A 13,380-nucleotide genomic window follows, 5' to 3' on the forward strand; every position below is an offset into this window, starting at 1 on the left:
CAACAGATAGATTCAGTTCACATACAGTACATTTAAAATACATACCAGTTCTGCCATGAAGGTGGGGTCTTGCAGTTTCTCCTCCATGGACATTAGATCAGTAATTGTCTTTAGGGGGAAACCTTCAGGAGTGGTGCGAATTAGGTCAGGCATGTTTTGACGATTTTGCACGAGGGCCTGGAGAATTCTCCCATGTTCCACTTGAGTGTCTTTCAGGTCCTCCAGTAGTCTCAAAATACACCGAAACATGCCATCCCGAATATTTTGTCTTGGGATGAAAGACTCGGCAGCTGCAGGCGTCTCTGCAGGCGTTCGCAGAGCCCCGGGTGCACGCTGAAGAGGTGGAGGCGTTCGCAGAGCCCCGGCTGGAGGAGGAAGAGGTGGAGGCGTTCGCAGAGCCCCGGCTGGAGGAGGAAGAGGTGGAGGCGTTCGCAGAGCCCCGGCTGGAGGAGGAAGAGGTGGAGGCGTTCGCAGAGCCCCGGCTGGAGGAGGAAGAGGTGGAGGCGTTCGCAGAGCCCCGGCTGGAGGAGGAAGAGGTGGAGGCATTCGCAGAGCCCCGGCTGGAGGAGGAAGAGGATGGATGTCATCATTCTCCTCATCTTCGCTGGACATGACAACTGGCCTAAACATATATTATAATCAAGCACAATCAATAAGTTAGAGCATTTCAGTTAAACTGTAACTACTTCAACTAAAGCATTACCTTATATTTATAAAGGAATTCACTAAGTCAGGCATCCGGGCATTTCTCATGTTTGCACCAAAATCAGGCGCCCACCATACTCATTTGGGGGAACCACAGGAGAATCGTAGGTTAGGTGTCTTATTTGAAAGCAATTTGAATAGTGTCATGTTAAATTATGTGAAGTGGTAATGAATGAACATGAAGGTAAGTTGTTGGGACATGGTAAGAAGTGACATCTACAAAAATTAGGACTTGATTGGCATTGAAAAATCACTGCATGTGCCGTTTATGTCCCCATTGGCGGGAGGCAGCAATACTACATACTACTCATGTTTTGGGAGGCAGCAATATTACAATTTGCGAACTGTTTGATGACATTAAGCTAAATTAATCATCATGTTCCTCCCATAGGGCCTTAACGTAAATATCTCCCCAATTTCAATATACAGTGGATATTGAAAGTCTACACACTCCTGTTGAAATGCCAGGTTTTTGTTATGTAAAAAAATGACAGAATGACAAATAATTTCACAACTTGTTCCATCTTTACTATAAATTATTACCTGTACAATGCAATTGAAAAACAAACGCAAAGCTTTAAAGGAAAAATGTAGAAAATAAAAAACTTAAATAAACATGGTTGCATAAACATGCACACTGTCAAACTAATACATTGTTTTAGCACCTTTGGCTTTTATTACAGCACTCAGACTTTTTGGGTAGGAGTCTATCAGCATGGCACATGTTGATTTGGCAAAATTTGTCAATTTCTTTTGGCAAAAGTACTCCAAATCTGATGGGTTGATGGGATCTAGGTCTGAACTCTGGCTGGGCCATTCCAAAACTTCAATTTCATTCTGGTGAAACCTATTCTTTTGTTGATTTAGGAATGTGTGTAGGGTACTTGTCGTCTGAAGGATCAAGTTTTTCTTCATATTCAACTTTCTAACAGGGCCGAAGGTTTTGCGGCAATACTGACTGTAATTTGGACCTGTTCATAATTCTCTCCTCCCTGACTAAGGCCCCAGTTCCAGCTGAATAAAACAGTACAAAAGCATGATGCTGCCACTACCATACTTCACTGTAGGTATGGTGTTATTTGGGTGGTGTTTTGGCCAAATATTCTTTTGGAATTATATCCAAAATGTTCACCCTTGGTGGAGTACATTTTGCAAAAAGACATCTTTAATGTCCCAAAAGCATATGGGAAAATGTGCTATGGTCTGATGAAACCAAGGTTGAACATTTTGGACATAATTTCAAAAGGTATGTTTGGTGCAAAAACAACACTGTACATCACCCAAATAACCCCATGCCTAGAGTGAAGCATGGTGGTGAAAACATCATGCTTTGTGACTGTTTTTCTTTAGCTGGAACTGGGGCCTTAGTCAGGGAGGAGGGAATTATGGACAGCTCCACATTGGCAGTGGTAGTGGCACAAAACCTTCGTCTCCCTGTTATAATGTTGAAGATGAAGAACTTAACCTTTCAGAACAACAATTACACACAAACACACACCTAAAATCAACAAAAGAATGGCCTCACCACAATAAGATTGAGGTTTTGGAATGGTCCAGACAGAGTTCAGACCTGAATCCCATTGAACATCTGTCAGGTAATGTGAAGAGGACTGTGCACAGGGCATGCACTTGCGATGTGTGAGATTTGGAGTACCTTTGCAAAGAACAGTGGGCTAATATTGCCACATCAAGATGTGCTATGCTGATAGACACCATGTCAAAAAGTCTGAGTGCTGTAATAAAAGCCAACGATGTTAAGACAATGCATTAGTATAAGGCTGTGCATATTTATGCAACCATATTAATTCAAGTTTTTTATTTTCTATATTTTCCATTTAAAGTTTGGAGTTTGTTTCTCAATTGCATTGTACATGTTATCATTTTTTATTAAATGTGAAAAAGGTTGTGAAATTATTTGTCTGTTATTTTTTTACATCACAAAAACTTGACATTTGAACAGGGGTGTGTAGACTTTGTATAGGCACTGTAGCAGTACTTTGGCAACGCGACAGTGACGACACGCCGACTTAATTAATATACAGTAAACACTGTATATACCATATTATATATATATAAAATTCAAATAGACTCACCGCTTTTTTCGCTTCCCCTGGCCCATACTGTCCGAACACTCAGGCTCTGTACTTACGTCAGTATGTCTACGTTCCTCTTGCAATAATTTTGCATGTGCACTTTCATATGTTGCTGTGGGAGACAGATAAATCAGTAAATCAGGCAATTATCAGGCATAAATCAGGCAATTACTTTCATTCAGATAACATTTTAAAAGGTGCAGTGTGTAACATTGTGGCCAAAGTAGGTATTGCAACTACTCTGTTCATTGAAAATGTGATGCCATGAATATTTACTTATATAATTATTATACTTACTTATATACTTAATATTTGCTAGTATGACCAAAATACAGTAAGTTTTCCTGCTAAAAATTCCCATTTCTGGAAATCCAAAATGGCACACATGGAGAAGATCCCATTTTTCATGTACGAAAAGTGCAATTTTCCCAGTCATAATGACGACATAGAATTTGATGGTGATGGTAAGTATTTGTGAAAAAGGTAACATTTGTGAATGGGCAGCATGAATTCTGGAAACAAACTACTAAAGATATTACACACAGCACCTTTAAGATGGAAAATGAGTTCTTGCATGCTTTTTAACACTATTGAATTTTTTTGTATCAAACTGTAGAGCAACTCCCCTTGATCAGTTTATAGATTGGTCAAACCAGCAGTAATTCAGAATCTAATAAAACTAAGAAGTCATTGATAGTGTAGGATTAGTATCTTAATAACTATACCACTGGATGTGGTTATACATTGTTAAGAATATTTTTTTGAGTTCATAAAGTTTTGGGCTTTAATGAAAACCCCACTGCCCAAAATATGACAACTATCTAGGACATGACAATCATCTTTATTATGCCATTGTAATGTCTCCATTTAAAGGCCCCAACAATGTATTTAATTTATGCATCTGTTCTACAGTGATGACAAGATTTCTATCATATCTTTTAATAAAATACATCTAACTACCTGCTTCAGAGACTAAGCAATGAAGGTTTAAGTAACTGTTGACAATTCTGTTAATTTTTTTTTCCTGAAAATATATGCTCAGTAGGGCTGCACGATATCAGAAAAATATGCGATATTCGATAACATGACTGAATATCTCGATATCGATATGTATCACGATAATTAAATATATAATGTTTTTCTTACCTCTACTTGCCGTTCTGCCCTGTATCTAGCATTTAAAAAAAACACCCAATGCATCGCTTCCATTCCAACATTATTTTTTTATTGGAAAAACATGGCTACACCTGCAATGGTGTCCATCAATCATCTTTAAATCTCTTAATTTTTGTGAGCGCAGCAGAAAATGTCTTAAGTTGAAGTAAACAAAAAACTGAAAACTACATTACATTAACATAAAGCATTCAAAATGGCAATTTCAGCGGCTCCCGGGAGATGAAGGTGAGCGACACAGATTCACCATAAACTCAAACACAATCTGTTAATAACACATGCAGGTGAGAGAGCAGTGGTGTGTGAGAGAGAGAGTGAGTGAGAGCGGTAGTGTGTGTGAGTGAGAGAGAGAGAGAGCGCAGTTTTATGTTTTTATGCTTCTGTACAGCAGTGTTTGTCCCAGCGAGCCGCCCCACCACTGTTTTACAGGTACATGTCTTGCAAAGTACCTGAGTTTGCAGTACATTACCCCTCCTGAATCCAAAGTACTTCCAAATAGCAGACGTGCATTTTTTTTTTGGAAACCAGTTCCTCACCACACTTGCTCCCGCCTTCCGCCATCACCACGAGGCTTTTACTTGTTTTGCAATAGGGGGCGGAGTTATCCCACGGCGCTTGTTAACATTCAAATGTGATTGGACGGCACAGAAAAATGTGCCTTTTATCGAAATTTAAGTAATTTTTGCGGTATGTGTATCGCAAACTATGATATCGCGATATCGATACTTTTTCGATATATTGTGCAGCCCTAATGCTCAGTGTTGGAAAGACTGCCTGTTAATTCACCTTTGGCTAAGGCCCACACTAGAATGTTGATTGACCAATCACAGCGCAAAAAAAAGGTCCGACAGAGGTCTATAGTTTTTGATAGCGCAAATTCTTGCAACTGTAACCCAAGGGGGCGGGACTCAGCCAAAGGCGAATTATGTTCATGTGTCCAATGTGCGTCTATTCATGTTCCCGCGCTCAGTCAGTCAAGGTCGTTGGTGAAGACTAGGCGACAAACGGAGAACATACAAGAAAAAGGAGCGAGATGCAGAAAACACCTTCGCTATCCAGCGACGTAGGGCATTTACAGGGCGAGCAGAGGGAGAAATAACAACAGTAACGACACATTAGCAATGCCGTACAGAAATAACGGTTTATGGCACAGACCCTTTCGGTTCTCGTTCATCTAGCTGCTACAATGACTGCTTAGACTGCAACAATAATACCTAACACACACTTAAGTATCCGTCGTAAAGACGTGAAACTCGTCGAGTGATGAGTGTGTTCATTGATAAGCTAACACAATCTAAAAGTAGACATACCATCACACTGCCCTGGCGCTGTGTACAGTTCTATTTCGTTTCTACTGACCGCCAGAGGCGGTGCTTTCAGCACATGGATATCCATCACACGAACGTGCAGGTCGAGTAATAGTAACAACAAAGTCACGTGTGACCTGGGTGACGTCACCCCGTGACCCCGGCATAAAAGACCGGTAAACCCAGGAAGTGACCTCTTACATCTTCTCGCGTTTGCAGGTTGCGAGTTGGATTGAAATTTGGACAAAGCGCTGTGGTAGTTTCGTTACCCGTAGGGTTGGGGCTGTGCTTATGCACCCTCCAAGAAACTGCGCTAAGTCCACCAACTCTTTTCTTCTTGTCGTTATATTCGTATTGATTTATTACTCCGTAAGCTGAGCGCTCTCGCTCGGTGGAGTTAGCTGATTAGCCCTCCGGGGCGGTGTCCTCACCGCTGGAGGCCGGCTTGTTTTCGCTTCAGGTAAGCGGGTTTCATTTATTTAAATTAAAGCGGCGTTCCTCTCGCCGCTGTTTATCAGTTCTGCGGCGCTCGGCGCCTATCCTTGTTAATATTATTAACCACCTTGTTTTGTGTAGCCTCGCCGCCGGCCTGTTCACAGGCCGGCTGTCTTGTGTGTTGTATTCGTATTGATTTATTACTCCGTTAAGCTGAGCGCTCTCGCTCGGTGGAGTTAGCTGATTAGCCCTCCGGGGCGGTGTCCTCACCGCTGGAGGCCGGCTTGTCTTCATTCAGGTAAGCGGTTTTCATTCATTTAATTTAAAGCGGTGGTTCTCGCCGCTGTTTATCAGTTCTGTGGCGCACTGCGCCTATCTTTGTTAATATTATTAACCGCCTTATTTTGTGTAGCCTTGTCTCCGGCCTGCTCACAGGCCGGCGGTCTTGTGTTGTATTGTTTGTTACTCCGTTAAGCTGAGCGCTCTCGCTCGGTGGAGTTAGCTGATTAGTCCTCCGGGGCGGTGTCCTCACCGCTGGAGGCTGGCTTGTCCTCATTCAGGTAAGCGGTTTTCATTTATTTAATTTAAAGCGGTGTTCCTCGCCGCTGTTTATCAGTTCTGTGGCGCACTGCGCCTATCTTTGTTAATATTATTAACCGCCTTATTTTGTATAGCCTTGTCTCCGGCCTGCTCACAGGCCGGCGGTCTTGTGGGTTGTATTCGTATTGTTACTCCGTTAAGCTGAGCGCTCTCGCTCGGTGGAGTTAGCTGACTAGCCCTCCGGGGCGGTGTCCTCGCCGCTGGAGGCTGGCTTGTTGTCGCCCAGGTAAGCGGTTTTCATTCATCTAAATTAAAACGGTGTTTCTCGCCGCTGCTTATCAGTGCTGTGGCGCACGGCGCCTATCCTTGTTAATATTCCCGACCACGGGTGTGTTCGCCCGGTCGTTTTTCATTACCGCCTGATTGTTTATTTTGGGCTGCTTACTTGGGGTGTTCTCGCCCTATTTTTTAAGTTCCCTTCTGCCAGCCAGGCGTCATGGACCTCTTCTCTCGCTGCGCCAACTGCCGGTCCCCCTCGAACCGGAGGACGGCCACCGCGAGTGCCCCTCATGCCTGGGTATTGATCACCTGCGGCAGGGGCTGACGGACATGGCCTGCGCAGACTGCATGTGCCTGAGCATCCAGCCAACGCTGAGGGCTGCACTGGCCCGTCTGGGGTTGGACACGCCCCGGTGGCCCAGCATCAGAGCGCTTTCTTCAGAGGTCCCACATAGCCTTCCTCGTTGTCTGTTCCGCCCTCGGCCTCATACATCGAGGAGTTACAGAGGTGTTGGGCGGACCCTAGATGCCTTCCCACCTCCCTAGTGACTGCAGGGCCCTGGCGGCAATGCAGGACACCCCTACCTATGGCCTCCTGCAGATGCCCAACATTGAGAAGCGGCTTTCATTCATTTAAATTAAAGCGGTGTTTCTCACCGCTGTTTATCAGTTCTGTGGCGCACAGTGCCTATCCTTGTTAATATTATCAACCGCTTGTTTTGTGTAGCCTTGTCTCCGGCCTGCTCACGGGCCGGCTGTCTTGTGTGTTATATTCGTATTGGTTGTTACTCCGTTAAGCTGAGCGCTCTCGCTCGGTGGAGTTAGCTGACTAGCCCTCCGAGGCGTGTCCTCGCTGCTGGAGGCCGGTTGTTGTCGCTCAGGTAAGCGGTCTTCATTCATTTAAATTAAAGCGGTGTTTCTCGCCGCTGTTTATCAGTTCTGTAGCGCACGGCGCCATCCTTGTTAATATTCCCGACCACGGGTGTGTTCGCCCGGTCGTTTATTTTTTATTTCGGCCTGATAGTTTATTTTGGGCTACTTACTTGGAGCGTTCTCGCCCTATTTAAGTTCCCTTCTGCCAGCCAGGTGTCATGGACCCCCAGACGCTGGAGGGGACGAGCGCGGCATCACGGGAGCTGTGTGACGCGGCTCCAGGCCTTTGCCTACTCGTCGCGGGAACTGGGCCGGCTGATGTCGTATCTCACCCTCGGCCGCCAGCAGATATGGCGGGCACAGTCCCCTCTGGCCGAGCCCGACCGGCGTGTGCTGCACTCTCTCCCTGTTGTCCCCGGGGAGCTGTTTGGCGAAGCCACTCAGCAAGCCCTGGATCGGAGTGCCCAGGTCATCTAGGCGTAACAGCAGTTCGCTGGCCCCCGCCAGGCCCACCACCATGGCAATGCTGCCCAGTCCTTCAGGGGGCCCACACCGACTCTGTCTCGGCCACGCACCCGCCAGGAGACCAGACGGGTTGATGACTTTCGCCACCCCACCACCTCCCGGACCCGCGGTGCCGCCCCCTACACCCAGTCCACTCCTTGTCGCCCCCATGGTGACCGACGGGGGCGCTCTGGACGGCGCTGACATCAGCGCGCCGGCGGTCGGCCGCTTTTCCAGCGAACAGCTCCAAAGCTGGAGAGCGTTGACCCCTGGGTGCTGGTGACCCTCACCGAGGGTTACCGCATCCAGTTCTGCCGCCGTCCACCACGTTTCATGGGGTCAAACACCACCGTGAGCCATCCGGGGAAGTCCCTCGTCCCCTGGCAGGAAATCGCCACCCTCCTGGAGAAAGGAGCAGTCTCTCCCGTCGACAGGCAGAGACAGCAAGGTGGGTTCTACTCCAGGTATTTTCTGGTTCCGAAGGACGGCGGTATCCGCCCGATCCTCGACCTGAGGTCCCTCAATTCCCACTTGAGGACCATGAGATTCCGCATGCTGCGTACAGTGGATGTCTTACACCACATCCAGGCGGGCGACTGGTTTGTCACCTTTGACCTGAAAGACGCCTACTTCCATGCTCCCATTGTGCCACACCACAGGCAGTTCCTGCGGTTTGCCTTCGAGGGCCAGGCTTTCGAGTTCAATGTTCTGCCCTTTGGGATATCGCTGGCACCCCGTGTGTTCACCGGGTGTGCGGCAGCGGCATCGGCACTACTTCAGGCAAGGGGTTTGCGTGTCCTGCCCTACCTGGACGACTGGCTTGTCTGTTCACGGTCAGCAGCTCAGGCCCGCACCAACATCGCGACTGTGCTCTCGCATGTCGTAGAGCTGGGGCTCAGGGTGAATTACAAGAAGAGCTCGCTGGTGCCCAGCCGGGAGACGACTTTCTTGGGCATGCACCTGGATTCGAGGTCGTTGATGGTAACTCCCTCCCAGACAAGGATCCACAACATCCGCCTACTGCTTGGCCGCTTCGGACGGGGTAGGTCACTCGCCCTGAAGACCTTTCAGCGCCTGCTGGGCATGCTTACGGCAGCCTCCTCTCTGGTCCCGCTGGGACTTCTGGACTTATGCCGCTTCAGAGGTGGTTCAACGGTCTCCACCTCCACCCGGTGCTGCACGGGCGCAGCACATCAACGTGCTGGAGCTACGGGCTGTGTTCCTCGGCCTACAGCACTTCCTCCTAGGCCTGACCGGCAGACACGTTCTGGTGTGGACGGACGACGCTACGGTAGTGTACTACATCAACCACCAGGGAGGCACAAAGTCCCTCCAGTGCTTGGAAGTGGCTGGCCAACTTCTGCGGTGGGCCCATCGACATCTCTTGAGCCTGCGTGCCATGTACTTGCCAGGCACTGCCAACAGGGCAGCAGATCTGCTGTCCCGCCAGGACCCCGATCCCGGGGAATGGAGACTCAACCCAGCGGTGGTTCTCGCCATCTGGGAACGTTTTGGCAGGGCAGAGGTGGACCTCTTTGCCTGCCAGGAGTCGACACACTGCCCTCTGTGGTTCAGCCTCCACGGCCCCAGTCCCCTGGGCCAGGATGCGCTGGCGCATGCTTGGCCGAGGCAACTGCTGTATGCCTCCCCCCCTCTGCTGCTGATCGTGCCAACCCTACACAGGGTTGCGATGGACCACCACGGGCTGCTGCTTGTCGCCCCCCCGGTGGCCGGGCAGAGTGTGGTTCCCAAGTTGCTGCAACTTCTGAACGGCGACCCCTGGTGCCTGCCAGTGAGGACTGACCTATCACAGCTGGGAGGGCAGATCTGGCACCCGGATCCAGCCCGTCTGCAGCTCTGGGTATGGCCGCTGAAGGGCCGGACCCCCTGCGAGGTCCTTGTGAGCCGGCAGTGGTCAATACCATTGCAAGCTCTCGGGCACCCCCCACCAATGCCCTCTATGCCAACAGATGGAGGCTTTTCTCCAACTGGTGCTTAACTCGGGGGGAGGAGCCTACATGCTGCCCCCTGCCGACCATTTGACTGTTCCGCCAGTCTCTGCTTTTGATAAGGGTCTTACCCCTGCCACCATCAAGGTCTATGCAGCTGCCATCTCTGCTCAGCATGCCAGAGTTGGGGGAAGGACCGTGGGGTCCCACGCCTTGGTGGCACGTTTCTTGAAGGGTGCTCTCCGGTTGAGACCCCCCCGACGGAGCCGGGTACCCACATGGGACCTTCATTGGTGCTGCAGGCTCTCTGCGACGCACCGTTCTGAGCCCCTGCTCACGGCAGACATTTCATGGCTCTCCCTGAAGACTGCTTTTCTTCTGGCCATTACATCGAGGCACGTCGGGGAACTACACGCGCTGTCAGTCAGTGGGGAGTGCCTGCAGTGGCACTCTGGCGACAGTGGGGTCACCCTGTGGCCTAACCCCTCTTTCCTCCCAAAGACCCTCTCTGCTACCTTCGTCAACCAGCCCCTTAGCCTTGCGGCGTTCGAGGCGGGCCATGGTGAGAGGTCGGAACTTTTGTGCCCAGTTCGCGCCCTCAGGGTGTACGTGTCGCGTACAGAGGGCTTCCGTAGGAGTGACGCCCTGTTTCTGTGCCACACAGGACCGTCGAGGGGTCTGGCGCTCTCTAAGCAGAGGCTATCCAAGTGGATAGTCGAGGCCATATTACATGCCTACAGGCACAGTGGCTTCCCGATTCCTCCGGCTGCCAGGGCGCACTCTGCACGGGGCGTGGTAGCCTCATGGGCATCACTGAAGGGCATGCCCCTTTCAGACATATGCAGCGCAGCCTCCTGGGCTTCCAGCTGCACCTTCACCAGGTTTTACCGTCTTAATGTCGTCCCACATAATCCTGTGGCGACGGCTGTCATTCCAGGCCCGTCGCAGCAGCACTGGGTACGGGTAGGCACTCCTCATGACCTGGTTGGTATTAGTCATCCATGTGCTGAAAGCACCGCCTCTGGCGGTCAGTAGAAACGAAATAGAACGAGGGTTATGTATATAACCGCGGTTCTATGAGTTTCGGATGACCGCCAGAGCTTGGCAGTCACTCGGAGTGTACACGAGAAGATTTGCCAAGAGGTCACTTCCTGGGTTTACCGGTCTTTTATGCCGGGGTCACGGGGTGACGTCACCCAGGTCACACGTGACTTTGTTGTTACTATTACTCGACCTGCACGTTCGTGTGATGGATATCCATGTGCTGAAAGCACCGCCTCTGGCGGTCATCCGAAACTCATAGAACCACGGTTATATACATAACCCTCGTTTACCTTCTATGGTTTGTGCACTCACTATTTGCCATTACTTTCTCCAACCGTTGTGACAGATTACAGGGAACGGCCTGGATTTAAGAGACAAATACATGTTCCTCTTGTTTTGAACACTTATTTGTAGGCAGTGCTTAATTTGTAAAGTGGGAGGTCCCGGAGCGCAGAGGATGAGCGGCTCCGGTGCGGAAAAAAAGGGGGCGGGGCGCTGCGCTTCTGGGCATGTTTTGTAATAACACTGCAAATTAAGTTCATCTGCAGATATTTTGTGGATGTCGTTTCATGAGAGAAATCACCAACAAGACAGATATCAAAATCAGACATTAACACTAAATAAACTTGCATTTATTTATTTATTTTTTGTTACATAGTCAAAAGAGGTGTCAGATCACCGGATCCAGTGTAAATAGCTGCCGGAGCCAACGCCCGAGGTTCCGGAGCGCGCTCCGGCTTGCTCCCCCTCAAATTAAGCGCTGTTTGTAGGACACTGCCTCTGATCTGTCCTACAGTCTACCAACAGCAAAGGAACACAACGCTAGCTAACGTCGTTAGCTAATAGCTACTACAGAAGAACAAAGAGGTTACAATGGGTTATTTTAGCCTATTTGGTTACACACTCGCCGCCACAGAATGTTAACAGCAATGTAAGGCCTTTTCTGGCTAATTTTATTCGTCTTACCTCCAACAAAGTGGTCACTACACAAGCGCTGGTATGCCGCTATCCATCTTCTCCGTCAGTCAGCAACTACCGGGATCCGATAAAATGATAACCCTTGCCTTGTTTGTTGATGGTTACTACATCCAGGTGCACAACAATATAGTGGCATGATGGAATTCTTGCTGAAAATAAACACTTTCTTTGCTGCTGTTCCTCAATGTTGGCTGTGGTAAACTACTGGTAGTACATGTCCAAAATGGCGGCCGCATTTGTCGTGACGTCACGTGAAAAGGGTCTTTGAGGTCGGCCATATTGTAAAAGTGGAGAATCAGTACAAGCATTGCTAATGGGAGCCCCGATCATCTAGCCTTGAAAATATCGCTGACCTTCACGAATTTCACAGCTTATCTTCCTTACTGAAGATAGTAACCACGAAAATAGCTTGATACTGACTTAAAGATCGGAATCAATATCCAAAGTTTCACCAGGCTTGATTACCAAAGTTAGCTAACGACAGCACCTCATTCATTTACATTAACTTAAAGCCAGTTAGTTCCTGTCCTTTTGGTTAACATGATGCAGTGAAAACATAGTTGCAGAAATAGCATAATTATTGCCAAAATACACTCGTATCATGCAGAAAGACTTTACCAACCTTTTGTTAAGTGATCCAACTCGTGCGTGCACTCTTCTCTTCACAGGCAGCAGAGACAAAAGCCAGTCAGCAAGCAGCAGAAACTGCGCGAAATGTATCCATTTCACAGGGGGTGGAGATTTCCCAGTTTGCATTGCTTCTTGCTTTTGTTATCCTGCAGGAGTTGCACTGGAATATGCCTGCTTTCTTTTCAGTTATTGCAAACTTTGTTGTGCTCGGAATATGTGTGCTTTAGGTTGTAGCAAACTTTATCTTTTATGCTCTAAAATTGAGAAATTTTATTTTCAATTGTAATTAACGTTGTATTGTTTATATTATGTTATGGCATCTTAGAGGTGTGGGAGTAAAATTCTTGTGTTTTTGAATTGAATTGAAATGGAGCCTTGCTGGAGCCCACTTACTGCCCATGCTTAATTTAGCCCATTCAATGCCCACCCACTGCCCATATGGGCTCCAACAACAAAGCCCACTTATTGCCCATGCTAAATAGCCCATTTAATGCCCACCAACTGCCCATGTGGGGCCCAACAACAAAGCCCACCTATTGCCCATGTTAATTTAGCCCATTCAATGCCCACCCATTGCCCATATGGGCTCCAACAACAAAGCCCACTTATTGCCCATGCTAAATAGCCCATTTAATGCCCATCAACTGCCCATGTGGGGCCCAACAACAAAGCCCACCTATTGCCCATGTTAATTTAGCCCATTCAATGCCCACCCATTGCCCATATGGGCTCCAACAACAAAGCCCACTTATTGCCCATGCTAAATAGCCCATTTAATGCCCATCAACTGCCCATGTGGGGCCCAACAACAAAGCCCACCTATTGCCCATGTTAATTTAGCCCATTCAATGCCCACCCATTGCCCATATG

At 48.4% G+C, this 13,380-nt stretch overlaps 1 long non-coding RNA gene across 1 annotated transcript; it reads right to left on the minus strand.

Annotated features, from left to right (window-relative positions):
* Positions 1-457: 457 nt before the first annotated feature.
* On the minus strand, positions 458-12,564 carry LOC132885887 (uncharacterized). Its single transcript, XR_009654633.1, has 3 exons — positions 12,503-12,564; positions 2,799-2,910; positions 458-622 (listed from the first exon to the last, which is right to left on the minus strand). It is a non-coding gene; the product is annotated as an uncharacterized LOC132885887 (long non-coding RNA).
* Between the last annotated feature and the right edge of the window lie 816 nt (positions 12,565-13,380).

The sequence above is a fragment of the Neoarius graeffei genome, chromosome 5 (assembly GCF_027579695.1).
Source record: "Neoarius graeffei isolate fNeoGra1 chromosome 5, fNeoGra1.pri, whole genome shotgun sequence".
Classification (NCBI taxonomy): Eukaryota; Metazoa; Chordata; class Actinopteri; order Siluriformes; family Ariidae; genus Neoarius; species Neoarius graeffei.